At 38.1% G+C, this 8,039-nt stretch overlaps 1 protein-coding gene across 1 annotated transcript in view; it reads left to right on the top strand.

Annotated features, from left to right (window-relative positions):
- The first annotated feature begins 2,870 nt into the window (after positions 1-2,870).
- Positions 2,871-8,039, top strand: part of adgrl2a (adhesion G protein-coupled receptor L2a) — a 198,726-nt gene continuing 193,557 nt past the window's right edge. The window contains exons 1-3 of the mRNA XM_027290154.1: positions 2,871-2,939; positions 3,033-3,129; positions 5,119-5,191. The gene's annotated coding sequence lies outside the window, so the exon portion shown is untranslated. The remainder of the gene's footprint in view (positions 2,940-3,032; positions 3,130-5,118; positions 5,192-8,039) is intronic.

The raw sequence follows: 8,039 nt of genomic DNA, 5'->3' as shown, positions 1-8,039 counted from the left end.
CTCGCGCCGTCTAATGACCCCATTCTTTGTGTGGGAAATGAGAAGGGCTGGGTGCTAGTTTCGTTTTTGTTGCTGGGTTCCTGACCCACACAAAACAAAGTTGTTGAGAGGTGGCTTACCTAACCAAACGTGTCAGTTTTAAGATTTACGTGTTTCTTCAAAGCCTCAAAACTATAAATCTCAAGTGCTGATATTTATCATTTTTTCACTAATCCACCACACTCGGGAATATCAATACTCAAAATTGTTGTTTTAAGGTGGAATGTAAGTGGCGGTTGCAGTTAGGAAACAGGTGAATTCAAATGAGAAACAGCAACAATAGACCAAAGAGAGAAGTAGCCATTTAGGTGTAACTGAGGTCTTTTCAAACTGCCTTCTACTTTTTGGCACACAAACACATTCATTGATGAATAGTTTCACTTGGAAGATAAGTTCTTTGTTGACTGTATTGCAATCTGTGGAGGCGGTTTGAATTGCTTAGGCAAGGCGTTTAGTTTATTGCTGAGAAAGGCAGCTGCTTTGAATGACACTATTAGAATTGCGTTGCATTACTGTCCTGGGAAAGTGCTTGGTGAAAACCACATCTGAATGTCTCGCTCTGACACTCTCCTAATAGTAAGGAAGGAAGTGATGTTGTCTAGAACAAACCTGGACTGATTGCACCCTTCCTCCTCCGCTTTTTTGTCTCAGGAAATCTCTCATTTAGGGAGAAATTCGTAAAAGCTCTCACAGGAGCTTGCTTGCTCCACAATGACATTGTAAAAAAAAAAAAGACACCTAAGAGAAAAGATCTCTGCAACTCTGTGGAGGCAGTCTTGTGTAAATGTTTCCTCTTTTCCTTTCCTCTCATGGATATGGAAATTTTGACTCCAGTAGCAGAATCTTGCGTGGGTTTCTGTGTGTGTGTGTGTGTGTGTGTGAGAGCAAATGAAGAGTGCTGTTTATGCTATTCAGGCGATATTGAGATTTGCAATACAGAGTACACTGGAGAATCTATTTTGACACTTCTCACACATATCTGCTCTGATGTTGGCCTTATGTTCAGCCATGATGGGAGGACTGAACACTGGGGCACAGATGGCAGCAACTGTCTCATAAAGTTGGAGCTCTTGAATATTTCAGTACGCAAGGTTGAAGAGACAAAGCATGCTGTCTGCTCAGGTTCAGAGATGCCAGCTGCTGCACAAGTGGAGAAACCCTACAACATTTACATTACGCTTAAGTATAGGTGTAACTGCTTTAACAAAACAGTAACAGTTTAATACAACGGTATATCCAATATAAATCCTGAACTGAAATAACACCTGTCAGGCTTTACAAGAGTCAAAAGGCAGTCACTTCAATTTTGGTTGAAAATGAGATTTTGTCATTTTTGTATGTCAGCGTTTGGTCACAGGGAGATAAAAGGATCAAGAACATCCTCTTATAAAGTCAACAAAGCAGCAACATTTCACAAGTCTTTTACCAGCTATTTGGCTGACCAGTTGAAAATAAAACTTAAAAAGCATTTTTTGTGGCTGACCAGTTGAAAATAAAACTTAAAAAGCATTTTTTGTCAGTTTTTGAACTGTTGTTGTTGTCTCTTTGATGAACTTACAGATGATTTTATGTTTATATAAGATTCAGTGTCATAAAACAACTGGCTGTACAATGAAGAGAGATGATAAAAGCAATGACAAGATAAAAAGAGCAATAATACTTACAATAACAATAATAATGATAAGAAGAAGAAGAACTAAAGTAAATAAAATAAATAAGTAGATAAATAGACAACATCACAAAAAGGTAAGTCTGTAAAAATGAGTTTTAAGAAGTGATTTTAGGGGTTCATTGTTTCGGCGAGCCTTATCTCCTCGGGCATGTCATTCCAAAGTCATGATGGAGGAGGCACAGTCACCTTTAGCTTTGAGCCTTGACCTTAGAACAATGAGAAGGGACCCGCCGCGTTGGCCTGTACGGGGTTAGCTTGCTGGCAGTGTGGTTAGGGGCCAGACCCCGACAGGCTTTAAGTGATCAGTAAAATCTTCAGTCAATCCTAAAATACAGGAAGCCAGTGGACGGAGGCTACAATTGGAGAAATGTGATAAAATAAGCCTAGCTGCTGTGTTTTGAAAATATGAAGGCATGGATTATTATGACTGGATTAATGTTCTGTCGACAATGTCAACAATAAGACATATTTGTTAATAGATAATGCACAATAAATAAATCTTAACTTTATTTTGTCTTATATGAGTCATAAAATGCAGCTCTATCAAAATACATTTCCTACACGCATGCCATAACTTGAAAGTCCGGTGTGGTAAAGAAAAAGAAAGTCTTAACCCGTTGGCAGGCTTTAATTCATTTATTTATTGTTGCTGCCAAGAAAAAAATAAACTCAGTACGTTTTGTTAAAATGCTTATTGACCCAAATATAAGACTTCTCTGTCTCTGTAAATTATTACGTAAAGGTCATTCACGACAGCAGTCCCAGTCACACACTTGTAAAAACAATTAAGTAACAAATTGAGTAAAAACAGAAAATATTGTCACATCGAGTTCAAGTTTGGTGACCTCTGACACCAAATTTGCACCACTCATCAATCACAGCTGTGTTGACAGGTGACCTTTGAGATAATGGAGAGTCCACAAAGTAAGGAGCTCTCTTTTATTTAACGTTCATCTCTTTAGAAACCCCAGACTATAGGAGAGGATGGTAAGGAAGTCGTATAATCTCACTGGCCTGAGCATAGCTTGCTAGTGTAACGTTAGCTCGGCGGCTAACGTTACACCAGTTTGCTGACTTGCAAGCTGTGACGAGTAGCTATGTCACCACTACATCTAACATCACGACTGCCTATTTTGTGTCGATGAATGTTGCCACTAGCAACCAGGTCATAAAACATACGACCCAATACATTCAGGAGAGGTGTGACTGGATTGTGTCTAACGTACAGGTAGTAGTTTGTCAGCTCCAGTAAAGTGTCCAGTAATCCCAGTTTAATTAACCAAAGGTCCCTTTTCTTTTCTCCTGTGCTTTGCTGCCACAGAGGAAACAACAAGTGGAAAGCATCATTGGGAGTTTTCACAGCAGAAATGGACGAGCCCAAAACTGTTTGCAAGAGACCAACGCCATGCTAGAAGATGGTAAGTCTGTAACACTAATGTTTTTGTGGACAATATGTGGAAGTGTGTGGACAACTTGACATAATTATGTGACTATAAATTGGGATTTTAACTACTTAGCCGCAATCCACTTGTCAATGCTAATTCTCTTTGTGATTCCAAAATTGAATTAGAGAGCAACAGTTAGTCACGTAATGAATCTCAATTAAAAGACACAATTACTTCATTTTTGGTGGTCCTTTTTTTTTGTGTCACTTAAAAGTCTCAGCACTCTGTACTAGCTGCAGCGAGTGGCGTGAAGATTTAAGTTTTAATGAGTCATGTGAATCTCTATGTGCAACATCTACTAATGATGAGAGGGAGGATAGACGACTTTTGACTTTACTGTGAAGCTGATGTGGCGTGTGGGGTCAGTGGGACAGCAACAGGGCAAAAGCAAAGTCAAATGCTACCAAAAGGTTTGAAAAATAAAGAGACGCGGAGAAACGAGTGTGAGAGAGAAATACAGATGTGTGACACGGTGAGCGGAGACATGCAGTGCTGTTCTCTATTCATGTAGGTTTTGTGTGTTCAAGGTTTGATCAGTCATCTGTCCTTATGTGTAAGCTACAAACCTGAGGCAAAGCCTTGTAAACTTAACTTGTTATAAAGTGGCAGAAATGATGGCTGTGGCCTCATTTTCTACTATATAGTGCATTCCATACTGTCCACCATTGTATCGGAACGCCCAAATTATGTCCTATATACAGTAGACCAAGCAAAAACCTCTGGTGCTGCTAAATGAAGCCGATGCAGATGTGCTAAAAAACTGTAGTTTCTCCAGCAGCTGGAAGTAAAACAGTCTCGATAAGTGCCCAAATTAAAATGCCCAACTTATGCCCAGCTTATTAGAGCACCTGAGGCGTGACTGCCTCAGATCCACTGATGATCCACATCTTTGCCGATATTTAGATTAACTGAGAGGCGAAAAAAGCAGTACATCCTTTGGAAACCTCAGGTACTGTTCGTTCTTTATACTGTCTTTGATATAGACATAGTCTGTAGTTTTTTCTTCTTCTTTTTTCTTTAATCATCAGATTCCGTTTACCCCTTCAGTTTCTGGGTCCTGGTATTGTGGATGCTGGCTCACTGTGTCATAGCTTACTGGGAAAATTAAATACAACATTGAAATTGTTAATGTTGTCAGTAGCGTCACATTTCAAGGATGCACAAATGTTTTACAGACATGCAACATGTGTTTACACCTGTCCATAAGTACACAAACTGAAGCTAAAAGTCTAAAATAACAATTTACTGCTCGCTTAAATGTTGAGTGTTTACAGGGAGTAGTGAACTACCGATTACAGACAGCTTGTATTTTATAAAATGTATCAAAACATGTTGTATAAGTAAACAAATAAAGTATATTCTTTATTTGATTTCATATTGCATTTTTATGACCCGTGGCTTTGCATCAGGTGGTTCCTTGACGTGTGTGTTTTACAGACAGATGTGTCTTAGTGCCAGCAGGGAGCAGCTCTGTTGACTGCAACAAAAAGGTCCGGTTGTATTAAGTCTTGAGGAAAAATGACCCTGTTTGATATCGCAATACTGCAAATTTATCACTTCAAATTTAAAAAGCGTAGTCCATCTCACAATATGTCATTCAACAATTACATGCTCTCATCCAAATCTGGTCATTTCTGGCTTTGAAAAAACTTAAACTTGATTATTCAAAAAGGTTGCCCCAAAACCAGTGGGTGAAATCACGTGCACAAATTCAGTGAAATCGCATGAATGAAACTTCCTATTGTTTTTAAAAATGGATTAAAAACAGCTTGCATGCATTTTATTCCAGCTAACAAGTTACACAAAACAACATTCTTTTCAACATGACATAGTAACACCTTCTAGTTTGATCTCAAGTTTAGTTTTGCCTACTTATGTGCATGTGGAGGCAGACAGGAACTCTGAAGTGTTGTTTTGCAGTAAGCGTGTCTTCACCACCCACACACTGTATTGTTCCTGTAGATTTACAGATGCGGTGAAAGAGAAGGAGGGTTCAGGTCGAGGCTGAAGCAGCTGCCTGGTGGTCCGGTAACAGGTTAGGGTCTGCTTCCTCTCACATTCGGACAACAGGAACATAGCGGCTGACAATATTTTCCTCTTCAGCCTATGAGTGTATCAGTGAGTAGTGAGAGGGGCCTGATTATTATATAACTTCTTTTAATACCAAGGTCTTCAACTCTTTTTGGTCTGCAGTTGAACATTTTTGACACTCTGGCTGGTAAAGTCTTCATTTAAATGTGACTGTAGAGGTAGTTCACAGACTGAAAATGATTGACAAGTCTGTAAGTTTTGCCTCTTTTAAGTACATATATATTGCAGGCAACTATATGCAGCACTTACAGAGTAATATAATAAAATAAATATTCAACAATTCTCAAATAAATCATAGTGTATGGATGCTTTTGAAGCAGTCATTGCTGGACTCTCTTCTGAACTTCCATCCACTTATTTTTCAAATAGCTTTTCAAGTGGCCAAAAGCCTTCATGCTATTTACAGACTAATAGGTTAGCCAAGCAGCCAGCCAGGTGATTTTCCAACCAAGTTAAGCTGAAGAAATGCAAGGTTTTCGAAGGGCACACATTTCAATTTGTTACTCTGGAGCATTGAAGGTACTGTTTGCTAAATTGTTTCTAGAGTCAAAGTGGATGTCCTCGTAAATATCCCTCAGATTTATATAACACACTTTAAACCACTTGTAGTAATTGTAAAAGTAATTGGACGGGTCATCGGGTCAAATCTCCTGTTTGTGATTATGAAGGAGCGAAAAGGGGTCATTTGTCTCGGTCTGCAGTTTTGACATCTGTGAAACAGACTGACACTCCATAATGAAAAGTTGCTTTAGTTCACTTAGCTGAGAGGACAACTGCTGTTGATTGATTTATTTATTTAAAAACATGGCGGCTGAACATTTTTGTATTTTTAATATATCTTATGTTGCTCGATGCACCTTAACTTTCGATGAAAGGGTCAGATTGAGTGACTAACGTGCAGACAGAGAGTATTTCTCCAAGTTTTTCCTGAACGTTTTGTCTTACCCACACAGAGTATTCACGTGGTGGCGTATATACCAATAATATAGTGTCTAAATGCTACATGTGCTACAATTAAAAAAACGTGAAGTGCATAATCGTCAAGGGGAATCGGGGTCATGTGTGCTGTTTGTAGTCAGGTGTGTGATTCTCATGGGGGCGGGGGTGGAAGAATTCAAACCCCCTCTTAATTAGAGGTTGGAGAGGTAACCAGTGAATCGCAATTTCTCTTTAAGGTTCAACATCGATGTACAGAACTCCTTAATGGGATTTCAGGAAACTCAATAGCCAACTATTCACTTCTGTCTGGAGACTACTTTTCTATATCACACTGAAGTCTAATTTTGCAGCAGGAGAAGATCTAATAAGATAACAATGTTATTGACTAAAGGGGGTGAATGTAATGTTAATCAGTGTGAGTCACTCTCCCTACTGACAAAATCTTCACTCTATTGTGGATATGCACCGATTCGTAGTTAGTGTGAGTCAGTGGACTCAAGTAAAGATGTAGATTATGCTTATGAAATGGGACATGGCATCATACAAAACATTAACCTCAACACAAGCCATTGTAGAGCCACCTGAGTGTCATATGGCACAAAAAACTATAGTAAACTGTAGTAAAGTGAAGTTAAGGTTTGATTTATGGTCAGTAGTTAAACAATAAGAAGAAAAAAAGCATGAATTCATATGGAAAGTAGCAACTAGCTGGCATGTGTTCTTTTGAAACAAGAACACAACTTCCTCTATCAGTGCCTGACTTTCAAAATAAAAGTGAGTCCTATTTATTGTGCTGTAAAATTAATGCTGAGTCATTCTCTGCACTAAATAAAAGCAGATTAATATTTCTTTACAGAAAAATAGTGAAACATGAAAGTGTCAGAGCTGTTTGAATCAGACACATTACAATTCATATTAATGCAGAAAAATATAATACCGACTTTTTTTCTTTGCTTCTGATGAAATTCCGAATAGATCTGTGTACTTGGATTTCCACATCAATATTTGTTTCTACCATGTGACTCCGATAGTACCGAGTAAACTGATAGAGTTAGATCATTTATACTGTTAGGATATTACATGTTTCCTGGTCTCTTCTTAAAATAGTCAAATAAACAAGTTCATGCTACATAAAGACCGATTTCAAACATTAAATATAAAGCCAATCAAATTAAAACTCATCCTGCCACATTCCTAAAAGCAGTCACAATTTTATGACAATAAAAGGCTGACACAAATATATTAATACTGAAATATACTCAGGTGAAGCTGTGTTTGTGAAATAGACTGTTCTGTGTCAATTCGGCATCTGGACTTGAATTTGAAAAAGGAGCAATTTCCCCAAAGATCGGGTGCAATTTACAAATGAATTTCCTTCACGCTCGGCTGCTTCATAAAAGAATTTGTCCTGACTCAGATTGAACACAGTTGAATGATCCTATCCATATTCCTGACTTCTTTACAAGACAATGTTTTCCATTTTCTCGAACACAGAAGTCTAAAATTTCCATGTTCTCAGGTGCAACAAGTGTTACTGATTGGGCCTTTTTTTTCTGCCACCAACCTCTTGTTAGGTTACCGACTGGAACAAAATGACACTGGAAAGAACTCGTGTTCTTTCAAGGATAAAGGGGATCCTATTGAGGTGACAAAGCTTTACACTGCCACTTTTCACAACTGAACCAAATGAAATGATCACTCTTGCTTTTTTATTATGTTTTTTAATGCATTTAAATATAAATAATTGCTTAATAATTCTGGAAAAACAATACATGTTATATAATCAAAACCAGAGCCATCATGGCTTTAGCCCACTCTGAGTGGATTACATCTAAATAATCAAAAGAAAAAAA

The sequence above is a fragment of the Larimichthys crocea genome, chromosome XVII (genome assembly GCF_000972845.2).
Source record: "Larimichthys crocea isolate SSNF chromosome XVII, L_crocea_2.0, whole genome shotgun sequence".
NCBI classification, from domain to species: domain Eukaryota; kingdom Metazoa; phylum Chordata; class Actinopteri; family Sciaenidae; genus Larimichthys; species Larimichthys crocea.
This window is presented reverse-complemented; position numbering and strand designations above follow the sequence as displayed.